Raw genomic sequence first — 20,985 nt, forward strand, 5'->3', positions numbered from 1 at the left:
TAACCTGGTGCAGAGACATTTGTAGCATACCTGCTGTTTGCAAGCCAAGTTCAGGTGCTGTGGGAGGGACGCGATGAGCGTAGAGCTGTGGGACTCGGCACCGGGTGGAGTCAGGCCCACCAACACCAACCCTGGCCCCTGGAGCGGGTCAGAACCTGAGCTCGGGAGAAATGGAGGAGGCAGGGCGTGCCCTGGGGATGAATGGGGGCCAAGAGCTCCCTGGTGGGTCCCCGCTGGGGCCAGGAGACCCAGACGAGGCCCCGCATGTGGAGGCAGGTGTAGCTGGCCAGGCGCCCTGGGCTCACGGACGCCAGGCCGAGAAGTGGGCCCTGAGGGCCACCACCATCATGAGAAGGGGTGGCAGGAGGCTGGTTGGGCCTCAGCCTTTGTCGAGTCTGAGCAAAGGTAGAAAAAGGAGTAGCTAGAGGGACACAGAGGTCTTCATGGGGCCTGTCCCGGGCTGGCTGCCCTGGGCTGAGAGGTGTCACAAGGGGTCGGATGCAAAGGTGTGGACACAGAGGGTCACCAGTCAGTAGCGATGTGGGCAGGCAGAGCAGAGACGTCCCAGCTCCCATGCTTCTGCCACCCCCAGGCTTCAGCCCACCTGGGGAGAGTCTTCAGTGCCCCTCTGCCCCCCACCTCCCTGGCAGCATGGTGGGGTGGCGGGATAGAGCCCCTCGCCCTCTGCCTGCTAGCTCCACCCATGGCCACCCTCTCCCAGGACTTCCCAGCCCCCCCAGCTGCCCCTCCTGCCCCAGCCTGCTCTGCTTCCCAGACTCGGGCACAGACCCCCTGCAGAGCTGGGCCCCAGGAGACTCCAGCTCTGGCATGAGAAGACCAGACACCTCCTGCGCAAGGCCTGGCTTCTGCGTGAGCTGAGCACAAGGCTGGGGTGGGGCAGGCAGCGTGGGGCTGGACGGGGCTGGACGGGGCTGGGGAAGGGTGGGCGTGCCCCCCCCATGGGTGTGAGGGAGCAGAGGGTCCCTGCTCTGCAGGCCACACTTACCCTTCCTCGGCCTGATAGTGGAAAACTAGTGGACAGAATAGCTTCATTTAAAATCTCACGGGAAGGGAATTGGGTAAAACGGGATCTGCCTGAAGACGTGTAATCACCAAGGACATCAGTTTCCCAGGGTTATTCAACAATGTAGAAGCGCATCCTCGGTTTGCCCTCATGGGATGAGACCTTCTGAGGAGACCCATGATTTGCTTGAAGACTATGTTTGTCTCTACTGTTGTAAACATCGTTGTAAGCCCGATGCTTTCTTCGTGGAGCTTGGTCCCATCCAAGAAGGGCTTTGCTGTCCGAAGTGGGGCCGAGTAAACACTTCCTCCACGTTCCCACACTCCCTGCCTCAGGCCCAAAGAGCTCAGCCGTTAGTCACCCCATCCTTCCATGGCACAGATGGTAAGGAATGCCGTATTCAGAATTTTGTGATATCTCAAACTTATTTTTCAAATTTTGAAGCAAGAAAAATTCCTAAATGTATTTTGCCAGAGCCTTCTACTCATTTGTCAAATCACGTGTGATTTCAGGGAAATGGGATCCACGTGTTTCTCATTCACTTGTGCTGGAATCGTGAAGCTAGGGATTCAGGTCTCAGGAGGGGGACGCAGGCCGTGTGGGGAAACGGGCGAGGGAGGGGCTGGTGGTGCAGGAGCCAGCTGGGGTGGCCTGGGGGATGGGCATCGGCCTCACGCCCTGAGCACCCTCTGGAGACATCCTTGGTGTGTGGCATCACCACGACCGTGAATAAAGAAAGGGCCAGACATGGGGTCTGCTCTCCGCAGGCTCATGGTGGGGTCTGCCGTGACGGGGCTGAGAAAGACCAGCTCTCCGGGGATGCAGGAGAAAATGAGAGACAGTGTGTGGGGAGCTGGGGGTTCCTGTCAGAGCTGCCATCCACGCCCCCACCGCTGAACCTCTCTGAGCCTAGCTTGCGCCTCTGGGAAGTGAGTCGTGACGTGCCCCTTGCACCTGAGTGTGTCTCTGGTGCTGTCCTGCATGGACAGTGTCTCCGAACTCACGGCTCCTTTCCCGGGGGGACGGGAGCACTTCCACCCTTCGGAGCAGCTGGTGCAGTGGGAAGAACACGGGCTCGTGGAGGGGTCTGAACGTTACTTTCCTAACTGATTACCTGGGTGGCTTGAGATAGGCAAAGTCACTTCATCATTTATAGTTTCTGATGCATAAAACAGGGCTAGTAACAGCCGGCCTCCTGCAGGTTCCTCCAGCTGAATCTGAGTGTGGAGCACCATGCTGGATGCTGCCCTTGGCCCTGGGTGATGGAAGGCTCAACGAGCACGCAGGTATCGGGTTTCCTCAAAGGGTCCTGCGTGGGCTCCTGGCTGGACGTGGCTTCTCTCTGGTAGGTCTGCATGGAAGGGCTCCCCGGGGCCTGCTGCTCAGAAGGAGGGCACTGCCGCCCCTCAGGGCACTTCTGAGTTTCTCACCCAGCTGTTGACCTCTGGTGCAGTGTGACACCCGAGAACACATGCGGGCACCGTGAGGGCAGGGAGCCCTCCATCACCCACCCGCCGGGGGACTGCTACCAACTTACAGCCTTCTGGTCTCAATCTCAGGCCCCCAAAAATAAAAATAAAATTGTGGCTCTGCTTTGCAAGCTTCCTGAGAGGATAAAATTATATAACACACAGAAAAGTGCTTTGAAAATGCTGTAAAGTATTGTAGAAATAAGTGGTGTATGTGAAGGAAAACACTTGTATTGCACGGACAAGTTTGGGCGGGAGGGTGGGAGATGAGGTGAAGAAGCGTCTTTGTGACCAATAGTCCCTTGGCCATTGCCAACCAGGGAGGTAGCTCCGAGGCGTGCGTGGGACGCCAGCTAGTCTGCTGTTTATTGGCCTGGGCAGGAATTTAGTCCAGCCCTGAAAAAAAGGCCCGATGCTCCCTCTCATCACACCTGCCCCCAGACCTGCCATCCCCTGTCTTGGGGGCAGGTGGACAGGGCAGTGTGGGGAGGAGTCTTTTCGCTGGACTTAAGTCAGTGTGAAATCTTTCCTCAGGAGTTTACCTTTCAATACTATTTTAAACTTTAAAACTTGGGAGATTTATAATTGACCAATAACTACAAACTCATGAATCTAGAATGGATCAAAATTAGACCAAATGTTCTGTCATCCATGAAGAATTATTATTTTCTTCTTTTCTCCTTATAATCATCATATTTAGGAAGCAGATTGCCCAGAATAATTATTTCCGAGTTAAAATTGTTTGTTGTAATTCATCAATCTCACAATTGTGTGTAATAATCACATCTATTTATTTTTTCTTAAGTAATCATGGTATTTTCATCAAAATTCATTAGAAGCTCCTTCTAGAAGGACATGCTTTTAAAATATTCAAATTTATAGTTAATGTTTTATTAACCATATTTAGCCTGTAATTATTTTTCTAATGAAAATTATCCTGAATGCACCATCTGATGTTATGAGGCTAGTAGTTCAAACAGAATTCAGAGAAACATTTATGCACAGAGGCCTGTGTATTAGTCATTTAGAAGGAAGGATTTATGTGCTATATAATTAATTGTTGCCTGAGTTTGACAGTCCATTTTTAATTCAATGCATTATTTACCCTGGAGGAGGCTTAGGGGTTCACCCTTCAAAAGGTTAGGAAAATACAAATACACAGATCATCTGAGTAGGGGATGATTGTGTTGCAATGAACAGTGCTGTGAGTGTGTATGCATATAGTTCATATATAGACTATATATACGTGCGTGCTCTGCGTGCAGAATAAATATTCTTTATACATGTCGAACATATTCCATATACTACAGAACGCTACAGTGTTGAGTATGTGAGCATATGTGTGCGTGTGTGGTTTTTATAGAGAGTATATATATTCACCCTATAGAATTAATACAGTCTACATATCACAGAATACTGGAGTGATCGATACCCGAGTCTATGTGTGTGTACTACTGTTAATCACTCGGGTATTCAACTGGCTGATGTCTTTCAAAGATCAACAAAATGAATAGGTTGTGAGCACTTTGGAACTTAGTTTCTCAACAACAAATTATAACCCAATGGACACTGGCATCCTGCAAAGCAGTTAGGAGGGGGAAACTCTTGCTCCTGGTAAACCATGGCTGGGAGCGTGTTGACTTGGTTCCCAAGAGCAAGTAAAAACAATACTTTTTCTTCAACTGGAGTATAGTTAACATGCAGTGTTATATTAGCGTCCAGCGTGTAGTATAGTGATTCAGCCCTTGTATACCTTCCCCAGGGCTCATCACAACCACAATGGTCATCATCCGTCACCCAACGACGTTGCTACCATCTTACCGACTAGAGTCCCTGTGCTTCACTTTATATCTCTTTATTTTGTAACTAGAAGTCTGTCCCTCTTCAGAGATAAAAGCAATGCACTCTTGATATATCTGTGTCTGTACCTTTTTTAAAAAATCCTCTTCCAGGTCCGTTCAGGAAGTCAACTGTGGAGTGGCACGTGAAGTGTCCTCGTGGGTGCAAACTCACTAGCCCGGTGCCCGGCTGCGGATGGACAGAGGAACACCCAGGGAGAGTCCTCCCCTCATTCTGCTGACTTTCGGCACCTATAGCATGCGGGGGTGCCGAGGGGTTCCGTCCTGATCGCAGCAGGTGAATGCTGGTCATTAGTGCCCAGATTAGCCCTTCAGGCCAAGGGGGATCTGTTCATAGTCTTTGTGCCTGATTGAAGCGAGTGGTTTTATTTGCACTAACACACAATTTTTTTTTTTAGAAAGACAAGTTTTAATGTCTAAAGAATGCATAACCCTGCAGCAAAAATTAGCCAAAACCCAATCTTACTCCATAACAGACTTCCTTACAGTGTCCAGGCACTGTACTAGGTAGAGCTTTATAAATGTCAAATAACGTACACGATACAAATTAATAGATATTAACCCTTGAAAATGCTCAGTCAAGGATGCTTGTGAAAAATAAGTAGGTAATAAAATTAAATTAAATATTCCAAGTGTGAGAATGATACACAATGGTGCCTCGCCTTCCGCGAGCCAGCGCAGACATCCGCCCCGTCCGCCCAACACAAGCCAGCTTCAGGGCGGACAGCCTAATCGCAAACAAGGCCTCCCTCTTGGGGTCAGATTGGCCAGCAGGGCTCCAGCCTTGCCCGGGAGGACACCGCGACTGTCCTTGGAAGCCATGTGCCCGATGGTGGGTGCAACATACTGTCATCCTCAGACCACGAGCTGGCTGCTCAGCCCGTTCTGATGGCAGAACTCCTGGATCCCAGCGGATCACCTAAAGACAGACGCAAGATGGCACAGAAACAGCGTGTCCCCGCTGGGGGCTTGCTCTCCCCGCCCCATCCATGTGCCAAGTCTGTCACCTCAGAAGCCAAATTTAACCTTCCCTGGGTTGGTAGAAATCCAGATATTTCTCCGGCCAGGTTTTGCCAGCTGATTTCACGCCACTCCTCTTTTGAAATATATTTAAACCGAAACATTTTTAATATATGATTTTAGCATCATCTAATATGACCTGGTATTCTATTTTTCCAAGGACAGGAAAACTCCAGCAAAATTCTTCAAAAACTACGCTTTAACAGAGCACGCTTGACTGTGATGGGGAAATTCAACTATGACAAAAGCTCATAAAAGGAAGAGATCAGAGCCTAACGAAAGGACGTGAACATACTGTGAGCCAGTCCCAGGTGGAGGCTCAGCATTTAGAAGCAATTGCCAAGGACGGCCAAGGTAGCAGGGATCCCCGGCCCCACCTGTGGGCTTCTCACTGACCTTCTGACCAGGCGCCCTGACACTGCAGTCCACTCACAACTCGGCCCCGGGAATCGCCCCCACCTGACCCCCATCAAAGACATTTGTCTTTGTCTGGGAACCCCTGTCTCCCTCACATTGAGGGTCCTGCTGCCTGTTCCCGTTGAGAAGTTGTCAACCCCAAGCTCCTGGGTGTCTTCTCATCCTAGAGGTGTTTGCGTTTTTAAGGAGGCAGCAATGCATTTTGTCCAAGGGGATGAATTGCAGCCCAAGAAACCAGTGGTGGTAGAGCTATCAAGGGCCCGGGGTCCTAGGCAACGTGCAAATCACTCAGTGCCCTGTTTTGTTTTTGTTTTGTTTTTTTATTGTTTGTTTTAGATCTCTGTCACTTCTGTCAGCGGAGTTGGGCACTTTTGGGGGTGGACGGCAAGGGGACACCTAAGGGAGCTGGGGGCCTGTGGACAGGGAAGCAGATGCCACTGATGAGCTGGAAGATGCCGTGGGGTCAGGGGACACATGACTAGGCAGAGGCTTTCCTTGTATGGAGCTTTGTGGAACATTACTTATCCTTAGAAGTTTGCTCTAACAGCAACAACAAATAAACCCAAGTCGGCCCCATGTTAACTAATGAGCATAGAGTTCTGCACTCACTAAAGACATGTTTCGGGGCGCCTGGGTGGCTCAGATGGTTAAGCGTCTGCCTTCGGCTCAGGTCATGATCCCAGCGTCCTGGGATCGAGTCCCACATCGGGCTCCCTGCTCCTTGGGAGCCTGCTTCTCCCTCTGCCTCTCTCTCTGTCTCTCATGAATAAATAAATAAAATCTTAAAAAAAAAAAAAAAAGACATGTTTCCTACCGGCTATCTTGCTCCTCAGACCCAACCTCTGTTCAGCACACATGACTGAGGAAAACGTTAGGAGGTGTCCCAGGTCAGGGTCCCTCTGTCCCAAGTCCTGAGAAGAGTAAACACGATTCAACCAAGGATTTGAGACCAAGTGCTCAAAATGGAGCCAGGCAAAGAGAGGAGTCTCAGCTACGTTGCACCCCATCTAAAATACAAAAAAACTGTTATAAATCAGAAGATGTCAGACTGGTTTTTCAGGACTCTGGTGGTTGATCTACAGAGATGATCACAGTAGTTTCAGAGCCCAAGGGGACAGATGGTGAGAAGGAGACAGGCTGTGTGCAGGTGAGGTGAGTATGAGCCCCAGGAGGAGCGGTGACTGGAGCTGGTTTCTCGGTGGGAAGGAGCCCAGGCGAGCCATGGAGCAGGTGTGGGGGCCCCCGAGGAGCTGATGAATGTCAGTCCTGAGCGAGTGCCTCTAGGAAGTCATGAGCTGCACTCTGCACATACATGGTCCACCCCTGCACAGTCCCCACGCCTGTGCACACCTCGGCCCGGGGCCCGCCCCTGCCCAGTCTGCACACTGTGCACTCCCCAGGCCCAGGGCCCGCCCCTGCACAATCCCCAGGCCTGTGCACACCAGGGGCCCACACCCAGCAGTCCTGCATTTTGATGCTGTTCCAGCAACCCTGTGGCCCCAGGAGGGTGGGATGAGAGCTCACAGGATTGGGGTTTCTTAGCACAGGAAGTGGGGCAGCCCCACAAGCCAGAGCGCACCTGCCTCCACACAGCGGCCCAGCCAGGGCCTCAGGGGCACGGACGTGCATCTCAGCGGGGCATGCTGCCTCTCTGTTCAGAAGGCGGACCCACCTCTGGGGCCCGGGGTTTGGAGTCACGGTGCCCCCAAGCCCAGCATGAGAGGGCTCCACAAATCTACTGTGCTATGGAGAATCTTAAAAACCACCTGCTGGATTACTTACGAAAGAGCCACAGAAACATTCAGCAGTCTGTTTGAGAAACTCAGCGTCCCGGCGACCCGCCTATCTGCCTGGACGGAAGGACCATGACTGGGACTCCAGCACCTGCACCCGAGGACTCGCCCCTAAGAAAATCAGGACTTCTTTTCCTGAATCGGTGTTGTCAACAAGGATCCTAAAAGAGCTTTGTGTTCAGTCTATAGTCAGTGGGATTTCGCCAAAGAGGAGTAGACACCGTGGGGGGCGGGGAGGAGGAAAAGGAAAGCTGTGAGTGTACGTTTTCCTCTGTGCCCTGACAGCGACTCCGAGCGCCCCTTTGGAGGCCTGTGCCCCCTCCTGAAGTCCCAGGGTTCCATTCAAAGTTGTGCCGCACCCAGAGCCAAGAGGCCGCGGGACCTGGCCCTTGCCGCGGGCCGTCTTCAGGATTTAGAGACCGCGCCCCGGGGCGCTGAAGCGGGGGGCCGTGCGCCTCATGGAGCTCACGCCTCCATAAGGCCACGTCCCTGCCTCCTAACAGCCGATGTCCCCTCGGCCCCTCGGCAGACAGCGGCCACCACATGCTCAGGACGCATTTGCTGAACAAGAGAAAACATCATGACATAGGACAGCATTTGTCACCGCGCTTTTTTGTTGGTGGTGAAGTTTTGGGATCACAGCGCGTACCTTTCTGATCGTCGTGAGGATCCTCGAGGCACCGAGGGTGGATGTGTCTCGAGGGGAGGCCTGTGACGCCGACAGAGGGGTTGGGTCCGTGCGGCGTGGGCGCGGCGTCTCGGCATGGAGCAGCCCTGGACTCCCGAGGTGATCTCACGCAGTGCTCACCGTGATTGCGAAAATGAAGGGCGCGGCAGAGACAGCTTTATAGTTGTCTTGTCAGACGTGACCCGATGGTTTGATCTCCACGTCAACATTGAGCAGAAGCTGCGTAAGTTGTGCACAAACCTCGCAGAAGCCTTCCCCTTGGGTTTTCGTATGACATGGGAGCAGACACCCCGACGTGAAGCCTAACGGGTTCCCACGCGTCCAGGGCCTTCCCTGAGACGCAGTCACGCGTGAGGGACACGGCGCAGCCACGGAGCCAGACGTGTGGGCACGGCCCTGCTCCAGGCCTCGCAGGATGACCGGCCCTCACCTGTGCACACGGCCTACCAACCCACCCCTCCCTGCCCCGCCCGCTGTCCTCAATGCAGACCTCCACAGGTTGTGTTTTTATTACTCTAATGAATGCTCCAATTTGCAGAAATTCATAACTCAACTCCATGTGGATGCCGGCCCATTCCTCACAAGGAAAATTAATGGCAAACAGGCCTGGCGACTCAGCTTGTGCAGGACTTGAGGAATGATTTCATGGGGAGGCAAGGCCCAGCTTTGAGTCTGCAACCCAGGAAAGGAATTTATTTGCAAATTCTGCCATAGATGCTCTTTAAAATAATGTCAAGTGGCCTGACTCTCATTCAAAATGAATTGACTCCAACTAGAACACTGCTAGGGGGTTGACAGCATACATAAACACACACACACACACACACACACTTGGGAAAAGAGACATTCACAGCCAGTATATGGACAGGATCTGGTGTGTGTGTGTGTATGTCTTTTCCAAAGAGCGCAAAAAAAATAAATAAATAAGATTCTGAATTGAACACCCATGAGAAAATTGCCTTTAATTTGCTGAGAAAAGTCAGTAACTTTGGGGAGAACGAGCCTGCTCTGGAGCTTTGGTGTGACTGCTGGTTGGATGTCGAAATGAGTCAGAAGGACCCAGGTCTGGGCAAGCCAGTGGCTCTATGAAGAAATCCATCCGCGTCCCCTGGTTATTGACATAACCTCTAACAAAGGCTGTGAAACTGTCCCATTACTTGGTTTTCCTCACTGAGCTGCAGCCGCGGGTCCCGGCCTGCGGAGCCCGGCCCCGGCCCTGGAGGGCGTGTGTGGGGGCGGCCGGGCCAGGGTGGGCTTCTGCAGCACCAGGAGGAGCGAGGCTCGGCCCCGTGTCCCCGATCCCGAAGGTGTCTGCCCGTGTGAGCGAGGGCATTGTTGGAGGCCAGCCGACTTGTTAGCCATTTTCCTTTCCTGAATTAAAAAATTGAATTATATGCTCAGCCTAGTTACTGAACCTGTGAAGTTTATTAAAGTTTATCGACTGTGTGTACACACGTCAGGATTTAGCTTCAACCGCCACTCTCGAGCTGGAACATCGAATTAAGAGGCAGAGCCTTGCCGCTGCGCGGGTGACTCCAGCTGAGCTACAGGTAGCAAAAGTCTCCCCCAATTAGACATAATCATCACTCACAGTCAATAATTGTGCTAAAGGCTGCTTTTAAATCTGTGAGGGATTCGCATTTAATGTACTGATCCAGCTTGTCTGAGCCAAATTCGCTGTGTACTGAAACCAAAGCAATTCAGTTCTTGCCTCCGGCCTTTCTGGCAGTCCATCGAGTGCTAGCTCGGGAAGGACTGCAAGGTACAATTTAATCTGAGACATCTGTGCACAGACAGGACCTTCTCCTTCACCGAGAGAGACTGGGGCTGGCTAAGCTCTAGCTTTATGGGAAGAACCAGGCCTTATCTCACCCCTGAAAAAGAAAGCATTTAAGATAGACTAAAAAGCCAAATCAAAAAAAATTTTTTTTTCCTCGGGTTTATGAAATGCACACTGCAGCTCCTAACAGCTTTCTTGCTCCATCCAGCAGAAAACACTTGAGCCGTGATCCCGGGATTAACCATTTACGGATATTACGCTTATCACTGGCTGCAGCTGACGGAGGAGATCTTTATTAAATATGAAAGGGAAATGGCTCATTCTTTGTGAGTTTGCAGAAATATTGAAATGCCTTTATGCAGGTCTCTTGCCCTGTGGTGGTCCTGGATAGCGGCCGTTTATTGCCCATCTCACGCCGCATCCAGCGGGCGAGCCGGTCCTCGCATCTGAGAGGCGAGACGCTCCTGTGTTTAGCACACGACTGCGTCGGCGGCATCTTGAGGCTCTCCAAGAAGCTGCCATCTGCTAACATGCCAAGCCGGGCGGTTACCGTGGCGTACGGGAGCACACACGGTCACCTGAAGACGTCCTGTTGTTGAGCTCTGACCCCCTTGAGTGCCCAAAGCTCCGTGTGCATTCTTCTGTTCTGGTTTTGAAGACGGATGTGGGCAGACCCGTACTTTACGTCGCATGCACACACAATGGCAGAATTGGGGTGGCTTTGGAATTTTGTCCACTCTTTTTATAAAAGGAAATTTGGACAGGTTTTGAAGACACATCTCGGTCATCTTAGAACTGAGAAGTCTGGAGGACAAAGCACACGGCACAAGAAGACAAGCCCTTGCACGTGCATGGCCTGGCGAGGGCGTCTGGAGCTGGAAGAGGGATGGGGAAGAGCAGGTTTCCAGAGTCCAGAGTCTAAGAAAGATGGCTCTGTCTTCTGGTCCACAGGATCCAGGCCCAGGCCCGGCCGGACGTTCACACTGACCTATCTGTGCTTGACCTTCCCATTCCCCCCAGCTAGGCATGGATGAGGGTGAACTCAGAAACAAGGCTCCTGTTGGCCCAGTGGGAGCAGCCTTGTGTGCGGGGAACGTGGTGAGAGCCACGGAGGGGTGTCCTGCCGGACCCAGCACTGGGGGACACCACCCCAATGGTTACCAGCAATAGAAATGACAATGCTAACACCATCCTGACATCCCACACAACTCCCAAGCTTTACCTCACTGAATCTTCCTGACAACCTTGTAAGCAGGGACAATCATTATCCCCAGTCCACGGCCTGGCAAATTGAGGCTTGGACAGGTCCGGTGACATCATCCAGGTGATAAGTGGGTGCAAGCCTAGATGTGAGCTGGGGGCCCCAGTGCACGGTGGGGTGGGATGGAACAGAGTAGCTTCAGGGGCACCGAGTCCTTTCACGAATGTTCCAGGTGAAAATACCAACACAGGAAAACGGTGGCCCTCAGCCTCAGGGCTGAAAGTCCAGTCCCTGGTGCAGCCATATCCAATGTTAACTTGTGGAAATACTTCCATCCTGGTCAACAAATACCCACCACCAACACACAAAACACACATGGCACCCGACATACACTACGCACAGACACAGGTATGCTCATACACACAGATGCACAGATGCTCACACACACGCACATACATACACATGCACGCAGGTGCACTCACACGCTGTGCATTGCTCATATGTAGTTACGTGCATATGCACACCGCACGGAGAGACATGCGTGAATACACACACAACACTGCTCACACACACACATACATGCAAACATGCATCTACACGCACGCCACACGCTGCTCACACACATACATGCAAACACATACATGTATATAAAAACACTTCACACATTGCATGCATGCACATGAAAACACGTACACACACTACACAGTGCTCACATGCACACACACAAACATACACACAGAGACATACACACATATACACACACCACAAATGCTCACACACATGCATATGCACATGAACACATGCATACATACACCACACACTGCTCACACACACGCACATGGGTACACATATGCACAGATGCATGCATGCACGCACACCACACACTGCTCACATGCACGCACATGCACGCACAGACGCCTGCACACAAACACACACAGCTCACTCACATACACATGCATATACCTCCACACAGACATGCATGCATGCACACACACCACACACTGCTCACACACACGCGTACCATTCACATTCCCCCAGCCCCTGCAGCCTCCAGCACACATCCTTCCACAAGTCCTGGTCCTGGTTCCCCGAGAGGGCGCTGCTTTGTGCCCTTTCCCTCCTGTGCATGGAGACCCTCGCTGCCCCAGCCGCGGCCGTGCCCTGTCCCTGCTATTGCATCACGGCCTGTACCACACGGGTTCTGTGGGAGGCCTTCCTGCCCAAGACAGACAGAGTGCATCCCGACTAGCCGGCTCACTGCCCACGTGTCTTGTGGAGCCACCATTCTCCTGGGAACTCTGTGCATCGCAAGGACCACGAGTGTGCGCTGGCAGAGCTAAAGTTTCCAGAAAACGTGCTTTACACTCAGCAAATCAATGCCCCATCACTCACGGGTTTTCTGGCCTACTAATTTTTATTGCAGGGCTCATTTTGGTCTTTAGTTGCTCATTTTGAGAGCCGGTGACCACGGTTGCAAGACGGTACACGGAAAGGATCGCTCCAACTTCATTATTAACTTCATTTCTCTTAATATGGGTTTTATTAATCGAGCAATCACGTGCAATCTTCAGACAATTTACTGAGCAGTTAACGACCAGCTGGGGAATCTCAGCCCTTCAGAGTAAAGCTAGTGGGCCTGAACACTTCAACCAGTCTGAGACTTGAAACGTCAGCGCAGCCTCACGTTGCGTACAGAAGGTACATGACGTACTTCACAGGTATGCTCTCCTCCGACTTGCCACATTTTTGACATATGAAATCACCCTCAGTTAAAAACAACATAGAGGCAGACTTACAGAGAATCCTGAAAACATGTAATTACCTTTGCTACCCATGATCATCCCTCCAAGCCCTGCAACTGAAATAGAATTTTTTTCCCTAAATATGTTAAAGAGAAATGAAGGATCGAAAATCCATGCATCTGTATGTACACATGCTTACAGAGATGCATGCAGATATGTAGAAGTCCCATAGTTTATTACATGCTTGGCTTAGGCTTGAGACCTGAAGATTCAAGCAGATCTGTGTGTTTAGACAGAAGACATCTGACTCGAGGCAATGTCAAACCAGCACAAGGCAGAAAGCGTTCGGAGGTTAGTGTTAATGGCGGCGGAAGCTACCTGCAAATGGATATTAAAAAAAAAAAAAAAAAAAAAAAAAAAGCAAAACCACTGGTGCTTCCCACAAACTCCACGCATTCATCTTACGCTTGCAAAGATGCCCCTGATGGAATAGAACCAAGGTAACAGTCCGCACGCAATGTATCCGATTTTAAGTCTCATAAACTCTACTAGGAGGCAGGATCTCCTGTCGGGTGCTCAGTGTCTATCAGGAAACCTATTTGCCTCATACCCTTTGTAAAGTGGTGAGTAGATTATTATCCTCCCTACAAAAATAAAGCTCTGGTTGGTGGCACCCTGACTGCAGGCTGACGCTGGAAGTTCGGTCCCCTGGATTTGGTCCTCACCCTGCAGGTGTTTTACGTGCCAGCAAAAGGGCTCTGGAGTCGGCCCACAAGGCAGAAGTTCAGCCTGATGCACTGGCCCATTCCGATGCCTCGGACAGGCTCAGGGTCCCGGGAGCGGGGGTGCTGCCAGCTGGCTGGAGAGGGAGGCTCGGCGCGCACTCAGGGTGCAGTCAGCCAGTCCATGTGAGCTCCCTTTTCCTTTGCCGTGAGCTCCCTTTTTCTTTGCCGGGGAGAGAGGCAAAACTCAACTCGCGGAGAATGAGTTCCTCTCCTCAGACCAGATGACCTTCCCAAAAGGCAGACGTGTGGACTCAGAAGATGGTGCTGCAGAAACCCAGCCCTGTCCTGGCACCACTGAAGAAAAAGAGGCCCACAGACTTGAATGTCAAATTGTACCCCCTGAGCAGAGCACATGGAACCAGAATTCAAACAAAGCATAAACATCTCCACCACTCAGTTTTCAATCACAGGGTAAAAATATCTGCTTCTTGCGTGGCTCTTTACTTCCCAGAAAACTCACCAGGCACCTCATTTACTCAAGAAGCAGTGAGCTCTCGGAGGCCGGCCATGCCGTGGAGGTGCCCGCCTGGAGGGCTGGGCCTGTGTCTCCCCTCGGCCGAGAGCAGGCCCACCTGCGTTCCTCAAAATATGGAAGGTTGGCCCCCCCGCGAGTCCTTCCTACCCAGGGAGACAAAGAAAGAAACATCCACCCCCCCCCCACAAGATTCCCACTCATGCGCCACCACGTTCCAGAAGCTCGGAGTGTCAGGAATACACGTGTGATGGACTTGGCAGAATACTTGAATGCATTAATTCATCGCTGGGTGGGTGGATTCTTCTACTGCTGTGGAGCCATGTGTGACTGTCTTCGCATCATGGAAAGGCTGTGTGGGCACAGCCTGGGTGGACGTGGTCTCGGTCACTGCAGCACGACGTGCTGTGGGGTCCCCAGGGGGCTCCCTGGGGTGAAACAGCATTCCCCACTGTTATCCGGGGTTTCTGCTGACCCGTCTGCAGGTGCTCCTTTTAGCAAAACAGCAAATATCACATTAGCTTTGTTTGCCTGCATCTTTGTGATTAATGTCTTATTGATAGTTTACATCACGTTTCATATGGGAGCCCTCCTGTGGCGAGAACAGTCCCTGTAAGGTGGCAGGCTCCAGGGCTCACCCCAGGCCTGCCTGCCAAGGGGGACGTTTTCTTTGGATTTCTTCGGATACATTCTTTGACTCTTTTCCATCAGCATCACGATATAATGAATATTTGACTATAGTGTCTAATTGCCGTTGAACTTGCCGACACTCATGTACCGGGGTGTGGAGGTGACAGACTGCTAGCCAGGGAGCTTGTCAGGGCCGTGTGGTTGGATGCTCTGGTGAGCTCCCTACAAAGGCAAATTTTGCTTTACTTTTAGAGGAATAAAACCGTTACACCATCCACAGGGTAACTCAGGAGCCAAAGTTACTTGCTTAGCTGGGATGTGTGTTGAAATGAAACTCATTTGATATTTGCCTTATTTTGAAAACACCCTTGCTTGATCAACACATACACAATGATATTGAAATAAATATTCTTGTTTTTCTTTATTTTTTTTTTACTTTAGGACGGTTGTCTTATTGACAACAGTAATGTCAATAGTAAAACACCACTGCTATTTTTTAGTGGAAAAAATCCGTGGTGTATTTTATTTTATTTTATTTTATTTTATTTTATTTTATTTTATTAGTCACAATACAGTACATCATTAGTTTTGATTCATTGTTTGCATATAATACCCGGTGCTCCATGAAATACGTGCCGTCCTTAATACCCATCGCCAGGCTCACCCATCTCCGCACCCCTCTCCCCTCTAGAACGCTCAGTTTGTTTTTTGGAGTCCATCGTCTCTCATGGTTCTTCTCCCACTCTGATCCATATACACAATGGAATATTATTCAGCCACCAGGAAGGATGAATACCCAACTTTTGCATCAACATGGATGGGACTGGAGGAGATTATGCTAAATGAAATAAGTCAAGCTGAGAAAGTCAATTATCATATGATTTCACTTATTTGTGGAATAAAAGGAATAGCATGGAGGACATTAGGAGAAGGAAGGGAAAATACATGTTTTAAATGTTGTCGTAATATTTCTCATTTCATTTTTACGGTTATTCAACTTGGTTTTTGTGAATAAAACACGATAGCATGTAGGTAAGAATGTCACACAGGATGTGACTGCTCACTTTGAGGGTTAAGGTGATTTTTCCGCAATGGATAGATAGCGTCTCTGGCCTGGTTTGCAGAAGACGCTTTGGCAGGAGGGGTCTGAACTGGTTGATGGGAAAGGGAAAGAGGAGACAGTGAAGTAGGCATGCACACTTCACAACCAGACTCATAGAACGGGAAGCCTCTAAAAGACAGAAAGCCGGGCGCCTGGGTGGCTCAGTTGGTTAAGCAACTGCCGTCGGCTCAGGTTATGATCCTGGAGTCCCGGGATCGAGTCCCGCATCGGGCTCCCTGCTCGGCGGGGAGTCTGCTTCTCCCTCTGACCCTCCTCCCTCTCATGCTCTCTGTCTCTCATTCTCTCTCTCTCAAATAAATAAATAAAATCTTTAAAAAAAAATAAAAATAAAAAAAAATAAAAGACAGAAAGCCACACTCACCAACATACTCACTAAGAAAAAATGTTTCAATTAAGTAAATGCAAATGAACATTTTATTTAAGTGTTTCAACTGCTAACAAAACATGAGAACACACCATCCAAATGCATGCTTTAAGAATAGTGACACCCATTCATATTTATGAAGTGATTAAGTGTAGTTTTTCCAATCCAGGAAAGAAAATGAAGAGCTAGAGAAATACTGACAAAGAGAAGGAGAAAAAGTCATCGCTCATGGCCCTGGTGGAGAACCGGCCGCTCAGCCACACTGCCTGGTCAGAAATATCAGAGTGCGGGTGTTAAGCCTCATCCGGGGCTGTGCCATCAGCCTCACTGGGCTCCTGCAGCTCATTTCCACGTTACCCAGATCAGCACCAGTACCACCGCCCAGCCTGAGAGCCGGGAGCACCGACCTTTGGGTTAACTATAATCGGAGCCTCTCTAATTAGGGAAAGTATCAGCTGACTCTAATATGCAGCAAGATCATTATCATTAGGTCAGTGCTAACTAATTGATGTTTGTGTAGAATAGAATTTGGGATTACAATACATTCAGTTTAGCAAAACAAACTAGGCTGACCTGGGAAACCACATTGCATCATTTGGGGTGTTGCTGCATGTAAATATCCAGGCTTATCTACAGGGCTTCCGTGGTTTAAGAGCCAGCTCTATAATGAGAGCTGGGATTTTGTAAATTCAACCTCTTGCATCTGTCATTAGGTAACACTAGATGTGGAACCAGATCTGAGATATCATACAAGCTCATCCTACGTAAACTTAAGTTTTCAGAAAGCTCTCAGGGATGATAAGGCAATTAAGCCCGTGTTTTGTTTTGTTTCTTCAGCACATTTTTTCATGGCAGGTAGCTATGTAATCACTATTTCAAATCTGAAATTGTCAGATAAAAATTACTAACCGTGCTTTCTCAGCATAGGTCAGATTTCCAGCTTGCCATTTACCAGAGTTTGGATGTCAGTTGAGTCTGTTTTATTGACATTTGTTTGATGTGGAAACCTGTTGGTTTGTGAAGAGGAAAAAAAGAAGTAACTTACACCAGGATCCAAGGGGAAGAGAGCACTGTGGTGGGGATGCGGGATGCGGTCAGCTGTGGCAACCGGGGACATTCATGGCTTTGGTGGCAGCCATTGGGGCAGTTACAGAAAAGAAATAACTGATACTCAGTTGTATAATTTTAAGAGGACCGCTTTGCCCTAGGTAGTCATTATGCTCTGTTGCATTCCTTGCTCTGCTATGTATATACAGTTCATTCCATCCCCAAGACACTTGGAAGCTTTTTATGTTTTATTTCAATAAGTTGTTGATTCAATAAGTATTTACTGGGAGCATATCATGAAATGGTCTGCAGAAGCACAGGGTGGAATGAATGAGACTGACAAAGAAGTGTCCTCACAGAAGCTCAGGACTAAAGGACATGATGGATAATTACACAAGTCCCATGAATGGAAATGCAATGGATATTAGGGAATATCCAGGGAATTCTGGATCCAGTAGGCACAAGGAACGAGAGGAGAAAATACGGGTGGGTCTCCCTGAAGAAGGGATTTGAACTAAGATCTCGAATGGTAGGGAAATAGAGAAAAGGGTGGATGGTCGGCATGAGGTTGGGTGCTCTGGGGTGAGGCTCAGTTCATATGCCCCAACGCTGATCTCTGCCCCAAGCTTCAGACTTAAAAACCCTGCTTTTCCTTGATACCTCCACCTGAAACCCAAAGCGTAGTGTATACAAAATGCATCGCTTGAGTTGTTTCTGTGGGAGCCCCCACCAGCCTGCTGATGGCTAAAGCAATTACACGGGCTCCCTCTTTCCATCTTCTCCTTAGTCCAACCTGGAAGCCTGTAGGTTCTTCCTCAAGTGGTGTCACACACCATCTCTTTCCTTCCTTGCCCACAGCCTGTCACCTCTCACCTGGGCTGCTATGAGGACATCCTCGTTGATCTCCATCATGCTGTCCCACAGCAGCCAGAGTCTTCTTTTCAAAATGTCAGTCAGCTCATGTGGCCTCTCTGACTATATCTCATTGGCCACCAAACATCTATGAGAATGGCTAAAATCCAAAATACTGACAGCACCAGATGCTGGAGAGGAGGTGGGTCAACAGGAAGGCTCATTCATTGCTGGCGGAAATGTAAAATGGTGCCGCCACTTTGAAGACAGTTTAGTGGTTTCCTACAGAACTAAGCACACTCTTACCATGTGACCTAGGAATCGTGTCCTTGCAATTTACCCAAATGGGTTAAAAAGTTATGACCATGTTAAAACCTGTACATGAATGTTGACAGAACCTTTACCTATAATTGCCAAAACAATGGAAGGATGAGATGTCCCTCAGTAAGTGAATGGGTGAACCCTGCATACAACTGAACGTTACTCAGTGATGAAGCACGGAAACGAGCTATGACGCTGCAGAAAGACATGGAGGAAATTTAAATGAATGTCACTAAGTGAGGGAAACCAAGCTGAAAATGCCCTGTACTGTGTGATTCCAACTATTTGACATTCTGGAAAAGACAAAACAGTAAAGAAGATCAGTGGCTTCAGGGATTGGGGGCAGGGAAGGATGAATAGGTGCAACAAAGAGGATTTTTAGGGCAGGGAAACTACTCTGTGTGATTCTACAATGACTGATACCCATCATTATGTTTGCCCAGAATGTACAACACAGAGTGAACCCTGATGTAGGCTACAGACTTCAGTCAATGACAACGTGTTAGTATTGGTTCATCAGTTGGAATAAAGGCACCACGCTGACAAGACGTTAATGACGGGGAGAACTCTCCGTGTGTGTCCGTGTGTGTGCATGTCTCTGTGTGTGTCTGTGTGTGTGCACGTCCATGAGCGCCTGTGTGCCTCTGTGGGTGTGTGTGCCTGCATGAGCATATGTGTGCCTGAGTGTGAGCACATGTGTAGCTGTGTGTGCATGTGTGTATGCGTGAGCATATGTGTGTCTGTATGTGTGTGCCTCGGTGTGAATACATGTATGTGTGCACATGTGTGCCTATGTGTGCCTATGCATGTGTATTTGTGCATTTGTGACCATATAGTGCACGTGTGTGCATGTGTATGACCTGTGCCTCTCTGCCACATGTGCATGTGTGAACATATGTGTGCTTTGTGTGTTTGCATGTGTGACCATACAGTGCACGTGTGTGACCGTGTGCCCCTCTGCCACGTGTGCATATGTGAACATATGTGTGCTTTGCATGTTTGCATGTGTGTGCGTGTGTGCCTTGTGAGCACATGTGTCACTGTGTGTGTGCCTGAGTGTGTCCGTGTGCACACGTGCATGTGTGCCTCTGTGTGTGCATGTGTGGATGTGTGAACATATGTGTGCTGTGTGTGTATGTGTGTCTGCGTGCACATGTGTGTGCCTGTGTGTCTGTGTGTGCATGTGCCTGCATGTGAGGGCTCAGGGATTATACAAGACCCACTGTACTTCGCACTCAACCTTTCTAGAAACCTACAACTGCTCTGGAAACCAGTCTATTACCAGGAACATGCCTCATAGGCTTCCTGCCCAGCCCACGATAAAATCCGAAGCCCTCGTCATGGTCCCCAGTCACTGCGGTGACCACTTGTCCCCGGAGCCCAGCTCCAGCTGCAGTGACTGACTGACTTGTCCTGCGAGGCCGCCACCAGGCCTGCCCCTTCTCAGCACCTCACGTGGTGGGTTCTCCTACAGACTCAGCATTTTTATGCCACCACCTAACCCCCAGTGTGGCAGCACACGGGAATGAGGTCTGTGGCGGGACTTATGTCGTGAGTGTGGAAGCTTCTGGAAGAGAGACAGGGGAGAGCTTGTTTTTCCCCCTCACTCTGTGCCATGTGAGGAGTCCTCACCAGCACCCGGCCCTGCCGGCCCCCTCGTGCACGACGCCCAGACTCCAGCCACGAGGAGGAACACAGGTCTGTGGTTTAAGCTGCCATCTGGGGTGTTTTGTTAAAGCAGCCGAGCTGCCTGAGTCCGACTCGAATTCCTCAGGCCTCCCCCAGAGCCTCCTCTCCGAGAGGCCTCCCTGCCCCAGCCCCAGCACCTGCACGCCCGACCGTGTCACCTGGCAGCATGTGGCCCCGGCCGGTATGGGGGACCCGTGAGGAGTCTGCCACACCAGAGTCTTCCACAGGGCGGGCTTGTCCCTGTCGCCCGGGAAGGGAAGAGGCAGGGAGGAGGCCCTGTGAGACCCCCACGGCAGAGGAAGAGAAGAGCGTGTGGTGGGAGCATCCGCAAGATTGTGCTCCGTGGATACGGGACGTGAGCCCGGGGAAGGGGAGCGGGAGGGGGGCCTCGCCCATGACGTCGTGCACAGCAACACACACAGACGGGGTTCTGGCCCATTTGCTAGTTGAGGACGGGAAGAAGTCTTTATCCAGGGTTGATGAAAGTTGATACGGGATATTTAAGTTTGGAAGAATGTACAACTGACTCAATGAGACACGCCAAATTGTATTAATTTTGGATGATACAAAACACAGCTTTCCTTCAAACAAAATACAAATTCAAGCTTGTTACGTGCTTCCCTTCCTCAGGAAACAGCTACTGTCAGGTGCCCGGGTCCTGAGACTGATAAAGCAGTCCTGTCCTCGCGGAGCTACACTCTCTAGGAGA

This window comes from Mirounga angustirostris, unplaced genomic scaffold (genome assembly GCF_029215605.1).
Source record: "Mirounga angustirostris isolate CCGP_5_RB_7025 unplaced genomic scaffold, mMirAng1.0.hap1 SCAF_7, whole genome shotgun sequence".
Taxonomy (NCBI): domain Eukaryota; kingdom Metazoa; phylum Chordata; class Mammalia; order Carnivora; family Phocidae; genus Mirounga; species Mirounga angustirostris.